Source organism: Solea senegalensis, linkage group LG19 (genome assembly GCF_019176455.1).
Source record: "Solea senegalensis isolate Sse05_10M linkage group LG19, IFAPA_SoseM_1, whole genome shotgun sequence".
NCBI classification, from domain to species: Eukaryota; Metazoa; Chordata; class Actinopteri; order Pleuronectiformes; family Soleidae; genus Solea; species Solea senegalensis.
Genome location: NC_058038.1, coordinates 8,207,820 through 8,233,843, shown reverse-complemented (window position 1 = coordinate 8,233,843; position 26,024 = coordinate 8,207,820). Strand labels below are relative to the sequence as shown.

At 42.0% G+C, this 26,024-nt stretch overlaps 1 protein-coding gene across 2 annotated transcripts in view; it reads left to right on the top strand.

The window, feature by feature from the left end:
- Positions 1-3,842: 3,842 nt before the first annotated feature.
- adgrl1a (adhesion G protein-coupled receptor L1a) overlaps positions 3,843-26,024 on the top strand; it is an 89,034-nt gene continuing 66,852 nt past the window's right edge. For both annotated transcript variants that reach the window (XM_044050093.1, XM_044050092.1), the window contains exon 1: positions 3,843-4,552. The gene's annotated coding sequence lies outside the window, so the exon portion shown is untranslated. The remainder of the gene's footprint in view (positions 4,553-26,024) is intronic.

Genomic DNA, 26,024 nt, shown 5'->3' with positions numbered 1-26,024 from the left:
GCCATTAATCAAACATGAGCTGGAATAAATTAAAATGTGCCAGCTGTGAGAGACTATTTTCTGCTGTGCTTTAGACGACAACAAGACATGTCCAGAAACACCAGGACCACTGATGCCTTGTTGATGAAGTCTATCTTATCATTCACTGTGTTTGGGAATAGAAATGCAACATGGAACACTTAGTGAACAAAAATAATTTTTGTTAACAATGACTAAAATTTTCACAGTCATGGCTGAGACTGAATGGATTTAGTCAGTGCTCAGTCCCACACTCCAGTACAAATACACTACAATGATACACAGTAACAGGCTCTTATCTCTGTTTTTCTTTCATTTCTTTCCCCCCCATCTTCTGTCTATTTTGTAAATAGCAGTTTCCTGTTTTGTCTCTGCTGTGCATGTATTTATTTACAACCATATTGAACACTCAACGGAAAGGCAACTTTACATCAGTCTTGACACTCACAATATGTGTTTGGTTTGCTGTAGTATGTCTATTGTCACCACTCAGAAAACACACGGTAGGTGTTTGAGATATTTGAGGACATCTTGAAATGCTTTTTATGTTGTTGGGCAACACTCACACTGTGTACACTTGTACTGTGTGTACATGTTGAGGTGTTTGATAAGCTCTTCGTTGTGTTTATGAGGTACCGCTCATTATACACTCTTGTATTATAGTTCAGTCCAACAACCGTCGAGTATCCTGTTTTATTAGAGATACAAATCCGTCAGAGACGTCAACGTCTGTTCTCTTAGTTGGACTTTTGGAGACATTCAGTCCCCGAGAATGCTTTAGTATACAGTTCACTCTGCAGTGAAATCATTCCACCACATCAAGTTGTCCTGTCTGCTTGGTGAAGATGTCTGCAAAGGTTACAGGTGGCTGCAGACCTAACCCCAGGGTGAACCTGACACAGAGGCAGCTGCTCAGTCAGACTCTGGAATAACCTACTCTTCTGCCTTCTGCTTAGAAATGGTGAATTTTCTGCTGATGTGGAAAGGATATAATGATGATTTGTGTTTAACTGCCGTCTGATTCAACTCGCAAATGATTAGCCGGCTACAGCCTTAATCATTGAAGCGTGCGTGCACACAAACACATTTATTTATTTGTGTTTTCAACCATTTTGTTTTATTGGATAATATAATTTATGATGAGTAAAGTGATCAAGCAGTGTGGGCTGCCGAATTAGTAACAAGAGACCACTGCTTGTGTTTAGTACAGCAATCAGCACTTAATAATTGGTAGTCACTGTTGTTGTTGCTAAGAGACCAGTGTGTAATGAACAACTGCTGAGATTGGCTCGAAGCTGTAAATCTCTCCATATTAGGTTCTTAAAGATCCATTAGGTACAGTTAGAATACGGTTTACCTACAGTCTCTTATGATCACACTGAGCACTGTGACTTTGCATAAATACCATCTGATCTTGGGGGGGGAGAAGCTGAGAGTGTGTGACTGCCATGGAGCACAAACCACATTATGTTTAGCGGCACAATGAGTCATGCGGCCCATGAAGGTCAATTGACTGGACTGGAGAGCAGTATAACAGAGTAGGTACTGTGTGACAGAAGGCTAAGTGGCAAAGGCATGTATATGGGCCACTCGATAGAGCCCAGTATTAGCGATCATAATATAACCTGACAAAGACCATTGTTGGAGGGGAGAGGAAAAAAATCTACTGTGCACCTGTGCAATCCATGCTAACATATTACAAGTACAAATAAATAAATAACAGCTTTCGATTAATCCAAAAGTATTAGCACCAAGGATAAGCTTAATGTTTAAAACAAAGCAGCATTATACATTATTTTCTATATTATTGTGTTGTATCGTGTTCAAAATTCATTATGTGGTTGTTTCAAAACACTTACAACATGATATGGTTTCCACTAAAATCACTGATGTCAGCTGTCTTCACCATGTTCACATTTAAACAATATCATAAACTACTGGCCATACGATCAGATAAGGCTGTAGCAGCACGTCCCCTGAGCATAATAAACTGAAGAAAGTGTTTGTTATTGCTGCCCAACTTTATATAAAAGCACATGTTATCTCTCCTATTAATAGTTATATAGCTATGCTTTAAAATGGGGACAAAAACATCTGTAATGGGTACGATGTTGCTTTAAAGGTCCACTGAGTAACATTAAAGATGGTTTACTGGCGGAAGTTGAATATACCACCTGAAAGTATGTTATTTGGTAAGTGTATAATCACATAGAAAAAATATGTGGTTTTGTAGTCTTAGAATAAACTAGCCAGAGTGCAAGAGTTTCACATTTTAAAGCAGGAGGCTACAATGCAAACGAAGAGGAACGACATCCTTTCTGGTATGCAAAGGCCACCGTCACTCCCTGACATGTGAGGGAAAAGAGGGGGGAGGTGGAGCCAAGGAGTCCTCTGTTTGTAATATGCAGTCTCAGCATTAGATTTCAATAATTCCCTCTCAGTGAACCTATAGATCTGCGTGTGTATACAGCCGACTGTAAAATGTTATGATATTTAATAGTGCCTCCACCTGATGCTGCAATTTCCTCTGTGCAGTGATGGTGACACAGGACATTATTTATTCTCTAATCATGGCGTTACGTGCAGTTGAAATATGGGGAAATGTGGCGTGTCGCTTGTATTATATGTACTACACTGAATCGTACTGTGTAATGTCATATGTAGTATTAGTATGGTGTGAATGTGTAGTCAGGGGGTTAAAGTAGGGGAAGTAGCATGAACACAAAACTTGCTTATGTGTCATCCCCCTGACTGTCTCTCTCGCTCTCTCTTCCCGTGGAACGTCTTCTATGCAGAAGCACAATGGTGTTTCACTTAAGTATTCCTCGGATTATTTTCTTTTGTGTTCTGACCTGTGAACATCCTGGAGAGCCCCTGAACTGCCAATTTACGGTACTCCCTCTGCCCAGTGAGGCACTCAGTCTTGGTTTCCAGTAACTTGCCTGTCAGTGGAAGAACCAGAAAGAAAAAAAAATAAGAAAAAAAAAATCTTTGGAAAAATCCATCTATACTTGTGCACAGATGCAGCAGAAATATTATCTTATTTGGACACACTGGAGGATCGATGCTTTGACATTAGACAGACATGTTGCCTCTACTCATGTAAAACAAATTACTGAAAGCCATTTGAGATGCGTTTGAATTCGTGATGGTGCACTTAAGTGACGCGTCCACAACTCTCGTACGGTTGCATGCAAATGAATCCCACACAATATTGTTACTGCTTTGTTTATTAACCCACTGGGCAAAACAAATATGAAATGTATTGTACCTTTTTAAATAGTAAATCTGTATCTCTCAACATGACAGACACTGTTCAACACCGAGGCCTCAGCTTTAACTAATTTAGTTAATTTAGTTAATTTAGTTAATAGTTGATTAAATGCTAAATACTTTAACACAAAGACTTGGTCTACTTTGTTGGGCTACAGATGTTCCTGACCTAAAAAATAAAACATTTAAATACACATGTGTTAGAAGGCAATTGAAAGTGGTATAGTGCCACCTGCCACAAGAGGAGGAAGTCAAACTAATGGGCTTAAATCAGATTTGGCTATATATACACATACATATGTGTGTATATATATATGTGTGTGTGTGTGTGTGTGTGTGTGTGTGTGTATGTATATATATGTATATGTATACATACTGTACATACACATATATAACCTGAAATTGTCCCTATGTTACCCAACAGTATGTGAGGTGCGAAGCAATGATGAATGCGCTAGGTTGTAGGTGTATATAGGCCTGCTGCAGAACTGCAGTGGCAGAGAACACCGTGTGAATGGTCCTGATGAGAGTGTGTGCGCTGCCTGCAGACGGAGAGGGAAACTATAGAGGAGTGATCCGCTCGGTGCGCCAGGACGCAGATGGCATGTGCAGTCTCTCCTGATTCCAACGGGCTATATTTCACACCGTAGAACTTTTCCCTGAGACGGCACGAGGGCGAATGACATACATATATATATAGTTGGACGAAACAAAAGTGTCGATCCGTTCCTGTGACCACACAGACATCATAACATCCGACACCCAAGATTTGAAGATCTGATTTGCCTGACACGTTTTTGCGACGGTGGCTCATTTGCTCACCATCTAAACCAGGGACGCACGGACGACGCGACTGCAACTTTTATTCCCACCACAGTTGCCACTTGACGGTGCTCTGACTCGCATGTTATTATTGTTTTGGAGCAGGACAATGGTATCGTTATTTATCTTGATGCCCACACGGGCGCATTTTCGCGAGAATCTGCTCTGTCCGTGAGGATTTTTCCCTCTAGATTTGTAATTTAGTCTAGTGGATCCTTCTTATTTTTTTGTCTTATTTTTTTTTTTCTCGTCGGGTTGTCTTTAAGATAGCAGGCTATTAATTTTTAATTCTTATGCATCCGCAAGAAGACGGGACCAGCGAGGAGAAAACGAGTGATAACCAGAGGAGAGAGAAGGAAAAGGAGGCAAGTAAAGAGGAAAAGCGAGAATGAATGAGACGCACTGAGCAATCAAGGAAAAGGAGATTGGAGGGATCAAGGTAGGACTAAGCAGTGTTCGTATCATGTGTCCCTAATAAATGTAATGACATTGCATCAAACATAGCGTGTAAATACGCACCACCCGGGCGTCCATTATCAGTCTGCATGCGTGAGGTGCAGGCGTGTAAGCCGATTTACTTATTTATTGATATTTAATGCTTTGACAGATGCGGAGTTGGTGTAAACGGTGCGTCACCAGCAGCCTCCTCATATTAAAAATACAGTCAGGATCCTTTAAATTAGTCGGGGTTTTTTTTTTTTAAAGGGGACCCCTTCTTTTGGGGCCTGTTCACTGCACCGTGACCTGCACACTAATAGATTTGCACAATTTTAATTATTTCATAGAGTCTGGGAGCTGAACATTGACTTCTTAGTCCTATAAAAGCTAAGAGGTGGGGGAGTTTTCAGCTTGGCAAATAAACAGGCAGGTGACATTGGGAAACAGAGGCTGTGTAATAGCCAGACATATTATAAGTATTAAAGAAAGTATTTCTTGGATGAATAATGTCAGTCCAATGCAGGAGGAAGATGTGTGACATGTGTGATTTTATCAAACATCTCACAGTTTTTCTTCTTTACAAGTTCATTCTAAGAGGAAAAACAACAACAAATTTGACCGCCAGAATAATGCGAGACAATGTGTAGAGCTTAAAAATGAACTCAGTCCAACCCTTCATGTTTCCGACTACACTAATACTCTGCCAGGTCAAGTCGTTACCTGTAAAGCAGCAGTGCTGTGAGGGTCTACAGAGCCCCAGGTGTTCTCCACCAGTGTTCCAGGATGTCCCAAATCAAATGAGATGCAGACAATGTTCCCCTCAAATTTCACTTGAAATCCCAATTAGAGATTGTCTAGGAATGCCCACCCTGATGAGTTCAAATAATATACAGTATGTACCACTTTGCGACAGCATAAATCCACAGCTGGAGAAATCCCGTCGTATATCAGATTTAATCAAATGTGTCCCTGTTTTATTTAGGGGTTCACGACATGAAAACTGAGGCGCTCTCATATTGTTATATGCCTGACTAATTCCCAATTTAATAATAAAATATGTAATAAAAAAGGCATCAGCAATCCACTGTAGTTATGATAGAAGAAATTAAACTCCCACTTTTGTATTATTATGATAAAATTGAACCGTATATGGCTGTGGAGAAGAAAGTCTCTGAACACAGTTGTTTTCTGCTGGTGAGCCTTTTCCTCATTCCATTGGGGTGCATTGTGTTTGTCCTGCCAATTCTTGGGGAAAAAAAAATTGGCGTGTCTGCTGCTCTGAAGGGGCTGAATGAAATTCAAATTCTTCAGGTGGTAAAACAGCAATATTGCAACTGTCTGATTGCGTTATCTGGGCATTCAAGAAGCCAGACTTGGAATTGGTTTACTGCCAAACACTCTCCCTGGGAAGACAGAAGGATTTATTTCCCCCTTGTCTGTGTGTCACATCACCATCAGAAAAATTATTCTCGGCTTTCAGCGGGTGAATAATAGTCATACATTAGCATGGCGTGATCGTCAGACTTTTAATGTGTCATTAATCATAATTAGATTTATTTTAGTGTGACTTGAGCATTTTGGGAGGCTCTGCATGACCGTGTTCAGGATCAAACGACCACACTATGCCGTTGAAGGTTGTTACTGTACAAAAACCTGTCTGACGGCCCTCGCGAACAATAACGTAACTTTTCACACTCATTGCCTGCATTTTATTTTGCACATGCGTCCACACAACTAACACACAGACCACTTAGTCATTATGTGTATGCACACACACATCCTTTTTTTTTTTTAATAATAATACTTACGTACACAGTGCCATTTCTGTGACTCTCTCCTTTGTTTTTAAATGTATGTAACCCCTGCAGCACTTTGACAAGACATGTACAAATTAATATGTTAACAGGAAACGAGCAGAAAGAGCACTCTTTCATAGATTTCATAAAATGACCGATGATTTTTTTCATGCCCACAGGAGCCTTAAATGTATGGCATCCATGCTGGTGAAAAGACAAATGTGAGAATAAATTCACCAAATGTACAGAGGTGCTGACAGATTTTGGTATCGTGCTAATATTTCCCACTGTTTCCATTTTTCCCACCGTGGCTGTTATTTACATCACATATGCCACATGTCAGTTCAGCATTGCAGGATATTATTTTTTAGTTTTTCAGGTAAAGAATGGTGTGACTTAAAAAAAAAGAAAGAAGCATTGCACGTATTTCGGAAATAACAATAGGCTTTGTAACAAAAAATGAAAAAAGGCAGCAACGAACAAACTATATGCCGAAACCAGAGTTCAGCAAATCCACGATTCAAATTTATTTCAAGATAGAAATTGATATTTTGAGAGCGGTCAACCCAGCAGGTGATTAACAGTCTGGTTCCTATTTTTACATTATCACTTCTGATTTACACATTTTTAAAGAAGGAAATCCATTAAATATATTATTTTATAGAAGTTTGGAACCGTAATAAAGCCGTCCCGTAGTCAAGACATGGCGCACAAAATGATACGCACAATGCAGTGTAAAATGTTTATTCTGGGAAAGTACACTCACATTAAATCTTTGACTGTAAAAACTCAGACACACACACACACACACACACACACAACCTTCCACACTTTAAGGAGGGAACAACCAAATAATCTCAATAATCTTAGCTGTCAGTAGAACAAAGGACTGGTGCACACTGGCTCCACAGTGTATTCATATGAGAAACTTAATCTCATCATTGCATTTTGATGATGAAAGGATCTGATTAGATTAGATGTACGAGCTTTACCAGCCAGTCTACCCGTCCCTGGCTTCTCATGGTTCGCTGAACGGGGCGATCCATTTTGAATAATCGTGCTCATTGTCTGTATTGATCTGTCATATTTCTGAAGATGATGAAGCGATTTTAATCCACGAAAAACAACCCCTTTCCAGGATTTAATTGTGTTTGTAATTTTTTTTTTCCCTCTCTCAAAATTTCATCGAGAGCCCAAAATCGTGTTAATAACGAAACTACTAGTTGTGACCTTTACAACGCTTCTGCAGAAGCCTTTCTACATATTTGCTGACATTTTCAACCAGAAAGACACACTGGCAGATGCTAATATAACAATTTTAAAATACCTGTGATAGCTTCATCGCAGTGGGTGGGTTGCTATGTACCTATTGTGCAAAGGCAGAGTCATTTTTTTATGCCCTTTGCAGATGGGTCAAAATTATAGGTCTCCGTCCGTTTTTTTTCCATTAATCTGACCTAGAAACGGTTTATTGTGTTATTTCTGTGTCATTTTTACTCCCTCCTGTTACAGACAGTGCTGTTTACCTGGCAATGGCAGCTCTGTGTTTGTCACTCGGCTGATAAGACTTGTCTTGACAGGAAAGCCATTATGATTATAATAACAGTTATTGTGGTTCAGAGTTTAACCGCTGCTGACAAAACACACTGGAAAGCAGCTGTTGTTGGACTAATTATTGCAATCAGAAATCCCCAATTATGTTTTCTTTGGCTATTTGTAATGTCTTGGCTGTTTTTCTTTAATATTTTATTTTGGAAGTGTGTCCATTCAATGATGGCTTGGAGAGAGAGGGTAAAAGAGAGGAAAAGAAAATAGAGGTGGGTGTGGGATAACAAAGGAGGGGAGGTTTTGCACATTTAAACGAAAACAAGCACAACTGGTCTTTGCTGTCGCAGTGCAAAAGCGATCGGTGATGTTCATCCATTTTGAAGCTTGTGGAGTTCTGTGCTATGCACACAGCAGCCTGGTCTTGGCTAGATGTGGAGAAAGCCTGGAGGTGTGGGCACTGAGAAGCCAATCTTGCAATCTCAATCTACCAAACACTAATTCAATTCAATTGCTGCCAGTCCTTAGTGTGTGGAGGCGCCAGTGTGGCGAAAATGAACAGGAGCAACAAGAGCACATGAACAGAAAAAATCAATGAGGACTCTTTTTCATAAACGGAGTGGGTGTTAAATTAGCTGGATGGACCTGAGTAGCAACACACTGGATTGAGTGGCTGGTGTATTTGGGTCGTGTCTATCGAGTGAGAGATAACTTGGTGTTCGGCAGTGAAAAGACACGGTGATGCTCAATCAATGTGACCAATCGGCTTCATCAGTAATTCATTCAGTTGTATATGTTCCTTCAGTTTTGACAACCAAATTGTTATTGCAGTTTGTAATGATCTGCTTTGAGTGCCTCTTTGATCCTGTCTGATTTCCCTATTCATGCTGTGGAAAGCAACTTGAAACACCAGATATGAGTGTTGCGTGTTTGTTAGTTTTCATTTCTTAACATGTAAATGAGAGGTTTTCAACCTCTTACCTGTGGTAAGACCTAATTTTGGAGGCACTTGAGAATAATGTTCACAAATCGATATAATCTCTGATTGTGTGGTGTTTTAGGAAATCAGTTACAACAGCTCCTGTCGTATGTACAGCATAATGGCAGTGGGCCTCTGAACACTGACATTGATTCTGAACCTTTTTCAGCAGTGCTGGTCTTTGAAAGAGTGGAAGCTCATTCCAGGCCCAATTATTTTTTATACATAAATTCTGCAAACAAAAACTGAAATGCTCTAATTGTATTTACAGTGTGTGCATACAAATGAAAATGGACTATATCGTCAAGCAAATAATACGCAACGACCGGCTATCTGTCAACAGACTTCCCTCGCAGAAAAGCCTCCGCTGTCGTGCTTCTGCAACGCTGTCAATCAAAAACTGGTTCCGTCTTACAGACAGTTCCTCCAATCACGACAGCAGTAGCCCAGCGTCCACGCCCCAGCCCCCCCCACCCCCTTCACCCCCACCGCTCCATCGACTCAGAGAGAAGCTGAGGTTTCCTGGAAGTGACGTTTTTGCCGTATTTGTCCAATCAATGTCGAGCTCCCCGCAGTGAAAAAAAAACATATTCTATTTCGTCCCGTAGAGAACTGCTGAAGCTGAGCTCCAAGTGGTTTTAATGTGGAGGCTGCTACGGGAATACGAATACGATCCGTCATCCATGATAAACGGCTAATTCTGAACAAACTACTGACATATTCTAGTGCAATATTTAGTATTAAAATGTTAATACAACACAGTACATATTTGACGATATTTTAGAGGAAGCTGAGCTTTGCTTGCTGTCTCAGAGCAATCACCACTGGTGGATAGCAGAGAGAAATGTACCTGTGTATTCAGAGGGTTATGATTCCAAACCAACCAAACCAAGGTCCAGACAGTCATACATTTGACATTGATGTACCTTTGTTTCCATTATGTTTAAATGGAAACAAATATGAATAGATTAATTTCATTGCTACTGTATTATCGTTATTATCACAGATTTTGATGATGTTCTTCTTTCTTCTTATCATTTATCGGGTGATGAGTCTCCCTCAATGCTTGAGTCTGCAATTGCAATTCCATTTAAAAAAAACAAAACAAGCCAGTTTCTTTTTAATCCAGACCACGTCTTTTGCTCAGGCTGAACTTGTGAGAGCATCCTGAGTTAAACCCTTGTCCTTAGGTAACATCAGACCCGTGGGGCGGAAAAGGAGGAGCATGAAAGGAAACGGGGATCAATTGACCTAAAAGCTTGTCTAATTAATCCATGTTTTTTTCTGATATCATGATTGGGGGAGTGTTAGGAAGGTGGTGAATGAGCTCCTCTAATTGGCCTGGCCAGAACACACAGAGCAGGTTGAATAGTAGTAGCAGGAGTCGTCGACACCCCTCCTCACACTCTTCCAGCATGCAGTACTAACACTTTTGTCCTCATTACCTCCAGCTAAGTATACAAGCCCTCGATCTTCCGCTGCAGGACTCCAGTGTACAGGCAGACCGATTAATTGCAATCAGGCCAGTTTTTACCGTCTTTTAATTATCACCTCATGTAAGTTTACACGTTCTTTGTTTTCAGTAACAGAATAAATGCGGCTCTGAGTGCACTAAAACCCAAAAGTTTAGTTGTAATATTTATTTAAAATATATTAAACACTTCAGTGCAGACACAAAACACAGACTGGAGAGACATGCCATCATTTTGATTGATTTTAATTAAAATGAAGAGGGTTTTATGTGTAATTTGTTGTTTAAACTGTTGCATTGTATCAGATGGAGTAAAACAAGGAGACTGGCCAAATATATATGCCAAAAAAGCAAAGAAAAAAACAACAACCCTCCAGTGTTCATTTATAACATCTGTGTTCCAACTGCTTCGCTCTCCTGTAGCAGCGTTTAATATACAAGAGTTACACACAATTATTTAAGCTGTCAATGCATTTGATTAGGCGACAGAATTAGGATAAATATATCACTGTGTGTTTGTGTGTTTGTGTGTCTGGCTGTCTGGCCCTGACGAGCGGTGATGTTCACCTGAGACTCACCTGAGTCATTCCACAGAGGACAGCTCTGTTGGGTTCGTATTTGTGTCAGCAGCACTCCCTTTGGACTGTGTGGTGTTAGACTTGTGCGAGCATGTTTTTGTGTGTGCGCACGTGTGTCTGTGCCATTAGCTGTTGGAAGAGGCAACACCAGAAACAACACGGGACCAAAAGAAGCAGTTTGTTTGTGTGTCTGCCAAGATGGGAGTTGGGGGGGTTGAAACAGGTAGAGAGATTGAGACACGAGGAAGGGGAAGACGGAGAGGGCAGAGTGAGCTCCATGAGAGACATGTGAAAGGCCACATGTATTAATAAACAGCTGCAAAAACAAACCTGGAGCATTATAGAGCACATACTGTGGGCAAATGCAAGACTAAAAGAGGGAGAGGCGGACCATGATGGAAATAAGCCTGCAAACATAGAGAGGGACAGCGAGAAAGGGAGGGAGCATCCGGAGTGGATTAATTAAGGTTTATAATTATGTTGGGACTATGCATGTCTCACCTGAGACTGCCCTGTGCTGCTTCTCTCCAATCCTCATACCCTCTGCTCCTCTGCACATATGGACGCAAACCACAGGAAAATACCCACACTTGTGATATCATAGATTCACCTTTCCGACACTGTGCACCAAGGGAAATGCTACGGCATAGTAACCGTTTTTTCCCCCCTGTCCTTACAGTGCTATAAACATCATTGCTAGGATTATATAATATTTTTAAGAATTCATTAAAAAATTGTATTATTGTTTTTTTAAAGTCCTAACGGCACAGCACGGCACCTTATTTGACAGAACTCTTAAAACCTCACAACTCCTCTAGGACGTTCCAAGATCAACTCAACTGAAGATTAAAAAAAAAAATGGAGGGATAGAGCCCCATCTCTTCATGTGCGAGCTGCCCAAACCCTCGACCAATCACTTTTCACTGCCTTATAACTCTGGTTAAGTAAAATACTTAAATACTTTATGGTGCCTGCATAGCTTATTTTATTTAAATGGCTTTCTTTATTGTTTATTTTTTTTTAATGTTTTGTTGTTTATTGTATTTTTGTATTATCTGTGCAGGACCTTGGTCAGCTGAGGTTGTTTTTTTTAAATGTGCCGTAAAAGGTAACTTGGACTTGAATTGACTGAACACACAGGGAACTAAATGGTCATCGTAAAGTAAGTATTTAAGAGCAGTTTCACATTTTTCTTTTATATATTTGAAACCTATTATACAATACCAAGTGGTAACTTTGTCAGCAGATATTGTTATACATGTTTACACTCTTTGTAGCTCTGTTTTTCCTCCTCTCCACTTCCTTAGGGATATATCTGTCTCTTCAGCTGTCATAATTATGCACCGCTGTGTTCATCAGTTTATCACCAGCTTTAACTGCCTGTTGTTTTGTGCTGGTTAGGTGGCATTCAGTGTCAACGGGGGATGGCGACAGAACCAGACCAGTGATGCTGTGGAAAAACTAGAACGATGAGTTCAAAAATACTATTTTTGCGTAGAGCTGAGGCAGACTTTGTGATACTTCTCTTTTTGAATGACTACAAACAATGCAAACATTTATGTGTCAAATGATCACCTGCTATAATAGCAGCAGCACAGAGACACATTTTTGAAGTGCATCTTTTATTGACAGATAAAATTAAAACAATCTCCAGATGAGCTTTTAAATCATCTGCGTCCTTATAACAAGCTGAAAATGATGTCACATGACCATGTATGTACACTGCATGGCAGTGTAAAGCAAAAGATTGCTTATTTTGTCGTTCGCTATAGTTGTAGAAACTATGGGATTAAATTACAGATTGGTTAGATGAATGTGTTACACCTGCTTTTACATAACCCACTATGCATTACAAATGTTATAATGTAGAAACAATGGCCAAATTGTTGTGATATACTATAACTTTTGATTATTGCAGGTTAAATAAACATGGGTATTTTATTTTACACATACAGTCCTGTACTGTAGTGTAAATCAGTGACATTGCCTGTGGCCTGCAATTCCTTCCAGTTCTAGTGAGAAAACAAGATGGCAGTACAATTTCTTGCTTGTCTGATTTTGGGACATATTGTTCCTCAGAGTTGGGACTACTAAATAAAGGGCAGATTAAGCCTATGGTTCAGGAAAGACCACATCTACTCTGTAGATCTGCATGGCTCTGGAAACATTCAGAGCGCAGGGAATTTTTCTGTCACAGCAGTTTAGGATTAAGGTTGAAATGTCCCGAGTGAATAGAGCCTCTTGTTTTCCAGTGAAGGTGGCCAGCAGCTAGCACCCAGGTGTGGAACAGTCTGAGGTAGATGCTGCTAAAAATTGCCATGCCGAGTCAGCAAACCTCCTGTGGTTATGTGAAGTTTTTTTTTTTTGTTTGTTTCTAAAAACTACAGTGCAGTTCAGCAATTTTTAGCAACTCAGTGCTTTGCTACTTTCAACTGAAATAGGGACAAAAAGGAGAATTTGGCACGAGAATAATAAAGAAGAGGTATGCTGCATGGTGAAGGGCATATTTCTAATAATAAAACACACTGTCTGGTCTGTCAGGATATGAATGCTCTAATAATTCAGTAATGATTACAATCGCACTGCTTGTGCTGGGGCACTGCAGTATTAACTCATACGTCATCTGACCACAAAAGACAGTTGCCAGACCACAGCTTAACCTCTGACTCGCAACACACGAAAGGGTAGAAAACACACACACACACACACACACGCACACACGCAGCTATTCAGCTATTCTTCTTGGGGAACTGCATTGACTTCTATTCGTTTGGACAGCTTAAACAGCTTAATGCCTAACTCCAACACAACTTAACCACAATTCAAATCTTGGGCTTACTATTAACCAGTTCCTCAGAAATGATCTTCTGCCTCATTAGGGCAAGGTTTTGGTCTCCACCAGGACTACTGGTCCTGACAAGGTCAGCGTTTATTCCAGAAAAGCTAATTAAAAGCGTAACAAATACAAGAACACACACACGCACGCATGCACTGTAGTCTGTAGTCACAGACATGAGGCATTTAGGGAACAGAATGGAAAAGGATTTAATTGAGTCTTTGATCATTATAGAATTACCATGTGCCTTCTTGGCGCCCTGGTTATTGTTTCATGGATTAATCATTTTCATTCCACAAATTGTGGAATCCACATAGCAAATCAGTCTGCTGCCTGCTTGACATAGATATGCAGTTGGAGCAAGGGAATTTTAATGTGTCCAAGCCCCCAAATTGGCTCCAGCCGGCCATGCAACTAGATTTATTTGAAAGATTGGTTTTATTGATTTACTGTATTAATGTGGTGCCAGTTTAATCAGTGTGCCCTGGAACTATGCAGAATTTGACATCTCTGTGAACTCAAATGAGTTTCGTGTACAATATTGATCTGGTTATCCACAGTATTTATTCAGCTATTTGTGTTAGAGCTGATTAATTCAGTGTGTACGAAATTATGTAGGTATGTGTTTATGAGGCAGTGTAAGTATTTGTGTTTGTCTCCCTCTCTGTATATTTGGGTAACTGGTAATTCACTCTTTTATGGAAACAGCAGTATTTTGTAAAGTCGATATAATTTCTTTTCTGAGCATGCAAACGCATGCTAGTACTTTATTTTATAAAAAGACACAGATGCACATACGTGTGAAGAATTACTACACACACACACCTTTATCATAACCAGTTAACCCTAACCTTAACCTACCCACAATTTTACATCTTACCTCTAACATTAACCAGGACCTCAGAATTAAGGTTCTGCCTCATTAGGACCAGGCTTTGTCCCCATGAGGAGTACTGTAGGCGCACGCGCACACATTGTGTCATTGTGTAACAGCAGCAATGGCAGATTACTGGAGTAGTGTTCAACAGTGCCAGTGTGATGATTGAGCAGTATCTGTCAAGAGAGGGACAGAGGAAGAAGAGTAGTTCTCTAATTAGAGCTTACTTAGGATGGATATGGATGCTTTCTGACAGCCGTCTCATCTGATTCACATGTCGGTGGAAGAAGTACATTTGTTTGTAAATGTTTGTTTCGGCTCATTATAGATAAAAGCAGAAGCGTCACTCTTTTCTTTCCTCATATTCCGTATACACAGTATAATGAGGGACCACCGATATTGGTAGAAAATAATATCTGCTGTCAGTTCGCTGTCTTTATTCACAGAGGCGAGGGGAAATTACCACAGACACCACTATACGATATTATCACGATGTTGCAAAATGTTACGTATTTGCAAAGTCATATTTTGCGATTATACTTTCTATAACATCAGTTAATAAATTGTTTGCTAAACACCCATAGAGAAAATCTAAGACATTTTGTAGTCTGAGCTGTCTTCCTTGAAGATTCTTTCATTACATGGGTTTAAAAACTATTGAGAAGATTGAGGAGATCGTAGGTGAATGACTAATTTCTAAGGCTTGGTACCGACAATGTGTTCAAAGAACAGTCCGAAAGCTATTTTATAATCCAAATCCATTGAAAGTACCAGTGGTAGCTTGGTGCTTGAGGGTCAATTTAGAAGTGCTGGACAACAACAGCCAATATTTTGGGTCTGATTGGCTGTGATGTACCCCGCTTTTTGCCCCGTGTCAGCTGAGATTGATTCCAGCTCCCGCTCAACCTTCAAGTGGAGGATAAAGTGGTAGAAAATGAATGAATTTAAGATGCTGTTGGCTTGAGTGATTTTGAGCCTTACAGGCAAATTGAACTCTGGCTGCTTTTATTTTACAAAAATAGCTTATTATGTTTTTTATTGTGTGTTTTTTTTTTGTTTTTTTTTGCATTGAATGCCAGAAATCTCTCACACCTGCAATTAAAAACTCACACAAACATGAACCGTCAGTTCCATAGAACTACAGAACTACTGTACTTGATGCTAACTTAATCATGGCCATATTAAGGCAGTACTCAAATTATTGCTGCTGTCATGTAAACATGATAATTGGATTATCTTAGATGAATCAAGGGGAGAGTTGAAGAAAGGGTAACTCAATTGTCTGACCCCAAACTCGATTTCTTGCTGTATCCACTGACATGTACCTCCGTACTGATTTCTATTGGTGGCTTGAGTCTGTGTAAAGCGGCATTTCTGCACAAATAGCAGCAAAAGTAACAAGGTGGCATGTGAGTCTGAGACCTAAAAGGCTCTGTAAATTCATCATCATCATGACTGCTATTTACCTTGTGCTGTTGAAGAGGTGTTTTGCAGTACTAATGTAAACACTAACCATCATGCAGGCAAATCTAGTTCCTGTGAACCATAATCATGCAATTACCTTGAGGTGGTGAGCTAGTTATTCATGGTAAACAGAGTAAAGTGTCTTTTACGCAAACAGTCTTACACAGATCTAATTATGGCCGTCACAATCTCGATTGTAAATCGACCATTGATCGAAACAACGCCACGATCTCGACCTACGGAAGCAAAGGTGGAATCGAGGATCTAACCGCGCCCCCAGTGTGACGTCCTGCAGTCGTGCCAGAGGAGAAAAAAACAGTGTTGTGGTTGCAGCGCGACTACACATTACCTCCTCCCGCTAACCCGAAGCTGCCGCCGACTAATAGTAACCATGGCAACTGCTGACTTGGGCGACACATCGACCAAACTCATCGAACCCAACTCATGCTTCTCTGAAATCACTGGTGGGGAAATATTTTGCGTTCCCCGTGAGTTTTTGTTAACAGTGTTTGTGTTGTCGACAAGAAAATATCTCTGCAAAATGTCCCCAAAACTCAACTCATGCTAAAGCGATAACTAGTGATATCGACGTGTTTGTAGCATTAGACATGCAACCTTTATTCAGTGGTAGAAAACAAGCATTTACTGGTTATAGTTACATTTGTATTGTTAATATATTATTACAGTTTGAGTATAAGGTCTCAGTGTGGTATTATATCACTCATGACACCATGTAGACAATTGAAAGGGGAATTAAAAAATGATCCTAGACTAAACTAGACAAGTCTAAAAATGGCTGACCCATCTGTGCTAGAAGGGAGAAAAGAAGATTGAGGATCGAATCGTGACCTTAAAATCTATAATCAAATCGAGAATTGTGACACCCCTAGATCTAATACTTACTTACTGCAAGGGTGACTTAATCTTCTTTGGTTCTTTATTCTCTGTTCTCACATTCTCACGCTAACCTTTTTCAGTGCTCTTGCAGTCACCTTTAAACGTTTTTTTTTTTTTTTTCAGCCCTCACATACTAGTCTAAATAATAATGGTGCTTCAGCCTACGTACAGTACATACAGTACATACCTGTCTGTTCACATTTGTAGACCTGAATGTCTTTGTGCTCACTGCATGTACCTGTTTACACTCTCTTGCCCTCGTTCCCTGCTCCTACATGCAGCTGTGTGGAGTCCCCTTCCTTTGTGATCGTGCTAACGTTTGCCCTACACTCACCTTCTCTCCCGCTCATCTGCCCCCCCACTCTCACCTCATGATGCTAGCAGATATGGATGGAAATACAAATGACCTCTGATGAACCCAGATATCGAGCTGTTTTAAAGCTCGAGGCTTTAGACAATATCCCTTCTTCACTCCAACATGCCGGAGAGGGAGGGGCTGGGGTTTCTCACTACATCAGAGTTTGATGGGATTTATGACCCCCGTCCCCAGCAGCTATCTCTTCCTCCACTGACACATCTCCCACTGGCTAGAATTAGCAGGCGAAGAAAACAAACAAATTACAAGGAAACAAACACAACAGCTAATAAGCATGAAGTGAAATGAAGAGAACACTTTCAGCAGCATACAGGCCGAGGGAGGGAGAGTGAAGGAAGTGCAGGGTATAATCTGCTCTCCCTCTCCCCTGTTTTCAGTTTTTGCATTTCCTTCTAATTTCCTCATGCCCCATTGTCTCCTCCGCTCCCTGTGACTCGCCAGTGGGGCTCTGCGAGTAGATCATTTCTGAGGATGGGCAGTGCGAGACAGATGGGTGGATGATGGATCTGACGTGATAGACAGCAGGATGATGGATGGCTAGATGGCTGATAGGGGATTAATGCAATGCTGGGGCCGCTGCAGCGCAGTGGATGGCTTAGTGATAGAAAGATAAAACTGATGAGCAGATAAACAAGAGAGCACTAATCCACGCCCCTTTGATGGACAGAAAATCAAAGTGAGGTAAAAGAACCAGAGGTGGAGTGGTGGATCTTTTTATTGCCGTCTTTGGGTGCAGAGGTTTCATTGGAGGGAATATAAGTACACACAAGGTTAGAGGGGATATGGTTGTGGTGAGGAAGTGCATTCTGTAGTAGTAGTGTGTTTACATGGGTCAGTTACAGCTCATGTATGTCGAGTTGGTGACTTGGTGCTGATATTCTAGACAAGGGTGGATGTTTTTGTGATGAGGCATGGTGGGCGAGGGTAGCAGGATGCTATTTTGAGTAATGGCAAACAGTCTGACTGTGGGGGAGAGATTTGGGCTTATTGGCAAATTGGCCACAGTGGGGTGTGATGGGATGATTGGACAGCAGAGAGTGAGCTGTTTGGGGATTGAAGATAGGACAGACTGTTGTGTCTGTTGGTATTTTTAATGCACTTCCAGTCTAACCCTCTGTGTAATGTACAAAAGTAAAGGTTTTTGGTCTGTGCGCCAATTCAATTCTGCCAACTGGCAAGTTGCAAAGGACTGTCATGGTAAGAGGAAGAGAAAAAAAGGGAATGGATTGGAGGATGAGCACAGGGAAAGCTCCTCTGAAAATACGGAGCAAACAGGCTATCCCCGCATTATTATTGAGCACTAAGCTTTGTCTCTGTTCGCCGTTTCAGGGGACCCCAGGGGTTCTGGCATTGATCCGGTGTGCTCAGAATGCACTCTGGTGTCACCTATTTAAACACAGTGAGCCGTTAGCCAACAGAGACAAGCCTTTATTTATCAAGCCTCTGATTTTGGCTGCATGGATGACAACCTGATTAGCACTTAAAGGACCTCTTGGATCTTTTATTGGAAAAGGTGGAGGCAATCTATGCTGAGAGGGAGAAAGCAGTCTTAGCCTGAGAGAGTCAGGATAAACAGCAAGGCAAGGTGAGGGAGGGACTTTGTCGTCCAGGCCTTTAACGAAGGGGAGGGACGGACTAAATGTGAAGTGTGTGACGAAGATGGTGACAGAGGAAGCGAAAGACAGAGAAAGTGTCTGTGACTGCACAATGAATGGAGGTTAGAAGGTGTGAGTGGGTGAGAGCAAGAGAGAGCATGTGATGGAGGAGTGTTTGCAGGGATTGGAGGACCAGACGAGAGCACAAGTGGCTCGTACAATGAATGAATGTTGAATAAGTGGATGAGAACATTGTGGACAAGTGAGGACCTGAGCAAATTAACAAATTGCTAAACAAACATGTGGGCGATGGCTGTGTGTTTGTTGAGACTGTGGGCACACTGGTGCACATAAACTGTATGTGTGGAGCCAAATGAATGAGTGAGGCATCATGGAAAAGACTAAGTGAGTGAGTAATGGGGGTTAGTGATGGGTGTGTTGACAGAAAGTGTCAGTTTTAACCATACTGACCCACAAATACAGGCTGCATGCAAAAGTGGCTGTATTTGAGTGCCAGCTTGAACGTGGAGTGACTGTAAAATTGAATGTGAATTTCTTGTTGGATGTGAAATGAATGCAAATAGGAAAAGTAGGTGGATGGTGTTTGCGCATCTATCTCTATGTGTCAGTCCCCTGCTGTTTTTACATCATTTTAAATGAGCCCAGGAAATAAGCGTCTCTCCAGTCTCGTATATCAGTGTAGCAACACTTGAACACCTTATTTTTCAGAGAGGGCTCTTTATGCTTGCTTCTTCTTATCAGGGTACTAAAATAGAATTTTGTACTTTTGTTGCGCTTTAACTCAATTGAATAATAATTCCAACTTTCTTGGCAGCTGTAATTTGGAAAAATGTTGTTTCATGATGACTATATTTACTCATGTAGAGAGAAGAACACTAAACTGTCAGTGTGAGATTAGAGAGGCGCTCTTACTAGAGAGCATGCGAGATAATTTATTCTTTCCTTGGGGATGCCAATGCCTAATCCCCTTCCAATACCAGAAAGTGTTTGTGTGATTGTATATGTTTGTGACACTGTTGGTAGATTGATGTTGGGAAGTTTGGGCCGAGGCCATCGTCTGAGCTGCACTCAGATATTACGCCTTCGCGCTTTGTTTTTGTCAGTAACGGCTGCAGCAAAAATAAATAAAACACAAATACGGCAAGTGAAATGTCACGAGAATTAGCAGGGCTTAAATACACAGACATTGTTTACTGTCACCCCCCGTCTTTCATTTTTCTGCTCACCTGTCTCTCTCACCCTCTCGTCTGCCATGAGTCAGTCTCCTGCGCTCTCCACCACCCTTGGCTGCAGCATGCATGTCTGACCCTGTCATAGTCTCCTTCAGTGCCTGTCTCTTGCTGATCAAACTCCATTATTTATGCTGTATCGTGTTTCACCATCAATTCCCGCAATGGAACAATTGAGACTGATTTCCTTGACTGTCACAATAGCAGTGAGACTCAACAGACGATGAAAATGGGATTAGCCTTAAGTGGAATTTAATTTTCACCGTTGTTGTCTCCGAAGCCTGTCTCCCACCCAGACACCATGACGCGCTTTGGTAATGCTTTCACCGTTGTGTGTGTGTGTGTGTGTGTGTGTGTGAAAGAGATTATTCCTGTGCTGCACAATGGCAAATCTATAGCATTTGAAATATGATGCACATGCATAACTGTAATTCACTTGTGCTGCAGCTCTGCTTGACTAGTTTTTCTAGTCACACTGCCAAACTAACAGTTGAAACTCTAAGAGTCCACAATGCAACCAGATACTGAATACTTTTTCTCTCATTTCTGTGTCCAGAGGCAAAAAAAAAGTCCCACCTGCGTTGATTAATTACTTCTGTCCCAGCAGCTTGGATTTGTGTATGTTTATAAATGAGCAAATAAAGGCGCAGGTCCCTTTGAACTAAGAATCTGTGTTTATGTGTATTTTAAGACCTACTGTGCTACTGTGTATTGTTGGTGTAGAAGCTGTTGGGATACACTGAGTCTGTGTTTACTTGTGTAGCGTTAGCATAAGGAAGTGGCTGTGTTTGTCTTTGAGAGTTGAGGGTTTGATGCCAAGTGTGTGAGTGCTTACCTGGTCATGCATTTGTTTCTGACCTTTGTCTGGGCCAGCAGTCCTAAAGGAGACCGAACCTGGTCCTAATATGGCAGAACCTCATTCCTGAACAAACACATTTGAATTGTGGTTAGGATAAAGATAGGGTTATGGTTAAGGTCAGGGATAAGGCCTTGGCTAGGCTGTCCAAATGAATACAAGAAATACGAGAGTATATGTGTGTGCAGCGGTGATTTTCCTGCTCTTTTTCGTCTCATTCTCAACACAAGCGTGATCAGTTCTTGAACTGGTGTTTAAATTCAGAGACAAAACATGTCACACTGGCCTCAGCACAGACTTCTGCTCCACCAGCACAGCAGGGGAGTCGAGTCAAGACTGGATTGGAGAGAAAGAAAGAGCAACAGATCATGTAGGATCAGAAATAGAGTTCAGTCATACTGAACATATTACAGGGGTTAATTTAAATACATTCAGCCTTTATAATCTTCCTTTTTGCTGCAGAAATAATTCTAACTAATTATTACCTGAGAGGTAATTATGTCTTGCTGCATGGGTGATGTCTCCCGTGAAGGAAGACGGCAGTGTGGTGAATGACATGTGCACTCGAGTGTTGGGATAAATGTAATTTAACGTATAAAAAGCTGCAGGTGTGTGTGTGTGTGTGTTTCTTGGCTCAGGTGTGTGTGTGTGTGTACGTGTTAGCATTTGTTTGCTGTATTTGCATGTAAGTGACAGGGAGTGAGGCTCAAAAGACAGAGGTGATTTGTGACTATTGTATTCTTGTAATCTGCTCAGATCAGATTAACCAGAGCCAATAATGCAACACTGAGCCAAATACCACACTGCTCTTTCTTCATCTTTCACTTCTCTTTCTCTCTTTCCCTCTCTCTCAGTCTCTCTGTGCACTCGCCACACTCTATTTGCTTTTTTTTCTCACTGCAGTGGGAGCCAGCTTTGCTGCAGAGGGAAAGATGGAGTAAAGATGGCGAATGAGAGTGAGAGAAAGACAGACTAAAAAGGAGTCAAAAAGATGGATGGTGAGGAAATCGAGATAGGGCTGAGGAAGAGGTACAGAGAACAGAGGAGGAGATGCAAGGTGGATGGGACTGAACAATAAATGATTAGTGCTCTGCGTGTGTGTGTGTGTGTGTGTGTGTGCTCCTGGTAGAGCCTGATACCAAATCAAACAGTGCTCTTTCTTTTTATTGACACTCGCAGAGAGTGACACACACACACACACACATTGGCCACAGGCATTTGAGTTTGTTTTTGGCCAGTGCTGGGTGGTGCTTGGCAGAAGAAATTAAGCCTAACAACCGTGGCATCTGTCTCAGCAGCAGGACAGTCCCGCCTCCCCACCCACACATGACCTGTCCTGCTTTCATTCACTGAGCCGCCTGCTGCCAGCCTCAGGATGGGCCGCTGCCTCTGCCACTGCCCGCCAAACCCCTCCTTACCGGCGTCTCTGCTCTGCCAACCACTCTGTGCCCACTCCCATGTTTCCCACCTCGAGCAACATATCGAGTGTAGCGATATGGGTGCTTCAAATATTCATAACAGCACCACTGCAACGCGCAGCTCTCCTCTCCCCTTCATTCTGAGAGGCAATCTACATGCCATAGGTGCCGTTACCCTTAACACAGCTTCTGTGGTACTTTGAGTCTACTACCCTGTGTAGTAGCAATATGTACTAAAATTATTAAGCAGTGCTTGAGTCTTCAGTCTGGCCTCCAAAATGATTGAGCTTAGTGCTAAATATATACACACTCTGCCCCTCCCTCCATCTACATCTAGCAACCCCCCTCACCCTTGACTGAACACAACCGCTTGCTAAAGGGGTTGTACTGTTTTACAGTACGCTGGCGCTCGTTTATCAAACGTACAAACATAAAAAGAATGGATGTATGCTCATTTCCACGAAAAGATCAGCATTTATGAATATGGTTGTTGGCGTAGCGTACTTTTGGCATGTCTCAAGTGACACTTGGCGTATGTGATGTTTGCACCTGATTCTGCACCATTTTCTACACATGTTTGCTATACGAGGGCCAATGAAACCCAACCAGAAGTGGTGAAAGGGCAAAGTAACGCGTTTGTAAGAAAGCACAGAGATGTACACTCGCTGGACTTCTCCGCACACCCAAATACTGAGTGACGTGACGTGGCTACTGGGGAGAGAAGTCCCACTATGTATCTCGTAGGAAGCCACAGGCTGGATAAACATTCATGTGGAGCAGCAGCAGATGCCTCCGTCTCCCTCTAATACCCACTCCTCCCTTCCTCTCCACTCACATCCTACATCCTACTCACACCCTGCATCTCACATCCTTCTCTCTGGCTCACTCCTTTCCGCCATCTTCAATGACGACTACCCCCTGCTTGCTCTATCCTTCCCTCTCTATCTCCCTTTCATTTAACCACCTCTCCTTCCTTAACTCACTCTCTATGCTGTCTCCACTTCTAATTTTTTCTCCATCTCTCTCCCTCTGCCTTTTATTCACCATCTTTTCTCATCATGCAGGCCACCTGCTAGCCCTGGGCCCTGCTGCTTATCCTCCATATTCACTCGTTGTATCTCCAGATTATTTCTCTGGGGGGCATCCTGTGTGCTCTCTCCACCACACAGTGTTATCTAGCTCATCAAGTGGTTTGGAGTGAATCGAGTTGAGTGGGGGTTGAGGCTGGATGCTCTGGCTTGTGGCAAACAGGTGGCTCATAAGGATGAGCACTAACCACAGTGAGAACAATTGCATATGGCGATGGTTGCGTTTCTATCGTGCTCTTTTTTCTCTTTTTCTGAACTGGCTCTGTACAACACGGCTTACCTTCCATATCATGAAGTTGTGACGTTACACTGTGAGCCTGCTAAGTGCTGGTGAGCTACAAGATGGATGAGATGGCTGCTGGAACTAATGCGGCAGCCGAGTCTCGAGGAATGAGCTGAAACATCATTTGGCATAACAGTTGAGATCTAGAGCTTGTTTTTATGTTATCATTTTAACTGCACTGGGACACCCGCAAATTGACATCGATCATTGATGGTTGGCCGGCTTTTAATGGCCGGGCCACTGTTTAATGTTCCTGTAAGGGAGTGGTTATCATGTAACCTGTTTCACCCTGTCTCCTGTCCTCACACCATCGTCTCTGAGAGAGAGAGAGAGAGAGAGAGAGCATGAAAAAGTAGGACTGCAGCACAGAGCCCTTATTAAAGCTGTCCTCCAAGGCTGCCCTCTGACTGATTCCCCCTGTAAATCTCCCCTTTAATTGGAGAGGGCACAAGAAGAGAGGTGCCACCTCAATCACAAATGAATTCTGTGTCTCTACGGAAGACAGAGAGCGAGAGAAAGGGAGAGAGAGGAAGACAGGCAGAGGGACAGACAGAGAGGTCCACAGAATATGTGGATGGAGACCAAACACAAGTCACAGACATGGTGGGTGAGATGACATATTTACATTTGCCTGGGATGTGGGAGGCAGGAGGTGAGAAGATGGAAAAATAAAGGTAGTGAAGTAATGTAGAGAGACGGTATAGAGGTGTGCCAAGGGTGATGCAAGGAGAGATCGAGAAGGACAGCGAGTGAGGAAGAGAAAGTAATGGAGGGAGACAAATAGAAATGGCTGGCAGTGAAAGAAAAGGAAAAGTAAGTGTATGTGTGTTTGTATGCATGCTCACAAACATGTGCATCTGTGACTGTGTGTGTGTGTGTGTTTAAGAGAGAGGTAGAAGAGAGACTGGCTGATTTCCTGAGTGTCCTCTCTTAATAGGGTTGCTATGACAACAGTGTATAAGAGAGCCAGGCTCCAGCAGAGAGTGTGGTGTGTTTGTGTGTGAATTTGTGTGCACATGCCCTGCTCCTCAAGTGATTGATTGTCTGTGAGACAATACAGTACAATGTGGTAACACCAGCCAGCGCACCTTGGGCATTTTTGTGTTTAACTGTTTGTGTAGTCAACTGCCCTTGCATGAATGACATAGGGAAGTGGGGGAGGGAGAAGGGGGAGAAAAAAAAGCAGCTTCCCCGCCGGTGTTACTGCCCTTTCTGGCAGAGTGAAGTGAATGTACAGTGGCTATAGGGTCCTGGTCATGTTCCTTGTCTCACAGGCAGCCATGTTGAAAGAGGTTAGGTGATGTCTTGCTGGTCAAGTGGTGTTTGGAAGGCCCAGCTGTCAGGGAGCAGAGGCAGTCCCACAGGAGCACCAATCTGTCATCATTATATTAATGGCACGCAAACCACTGCTAGCAATGTCATCTCTCGTGTGTGCCAAAGCTAACGAGCAGTGCCTTAATTGTAAAATTAATTGAAAAACATTTTGATTAGACCACCCTCCCCACCCCGGCCCTCTTCTATCTTCATCAGCTCCCCCTGTTACTCTGCATGGCTAGTGTTCAGTCCTTGTGCTTATGTCCTTTTGAGTTTTCTCCCAAGCCTGGCAGCTCTAACAGTCACACATTCTCACTTCCTTTTCTCTGTCTCCTCCTGCATTTAAATATCTGACCTTTTTCTATTTTCATCTGTGCTGTATTTCCCTTCAACACTTTACAACTCACCAACACTCTCTCTTCCTCCCTCCATTTTCTACTATCTGTCACTCTCTTCTTTCGTTAGGCAAATTACAACTCTTTTATGTGCTCGATCTTCCTCCTCGTCTCTCACTCCCTCCCTTCCTCTTTGTCTTTACCCATCAGACTCCCCTCTGTGCTGCTGTCTTTCTTGTCTTTTCTCCTCATGTCTTTATTACTGTTTTATGCTCCCCTCAGTATATCTGTGCATCTGTGTTTGTAGTGGAGGGAACGGAGTTAATTCACACCCTCTTTCTCCTTCCCGTCTCTCCACCAAAGCTCCAGAACCAGAGGCACAGGAGGGAAGGAGTGATAAGGCTAGTGAACATTTCCAGTCGTCTTTTATTCTCTAGCCTCTGCTCTCATCTTGGCTCTCCTGATGCTGCTGTTACTCTCCGTTTCCTCCACGTGTGAACTGTGGTCCAGTTTGT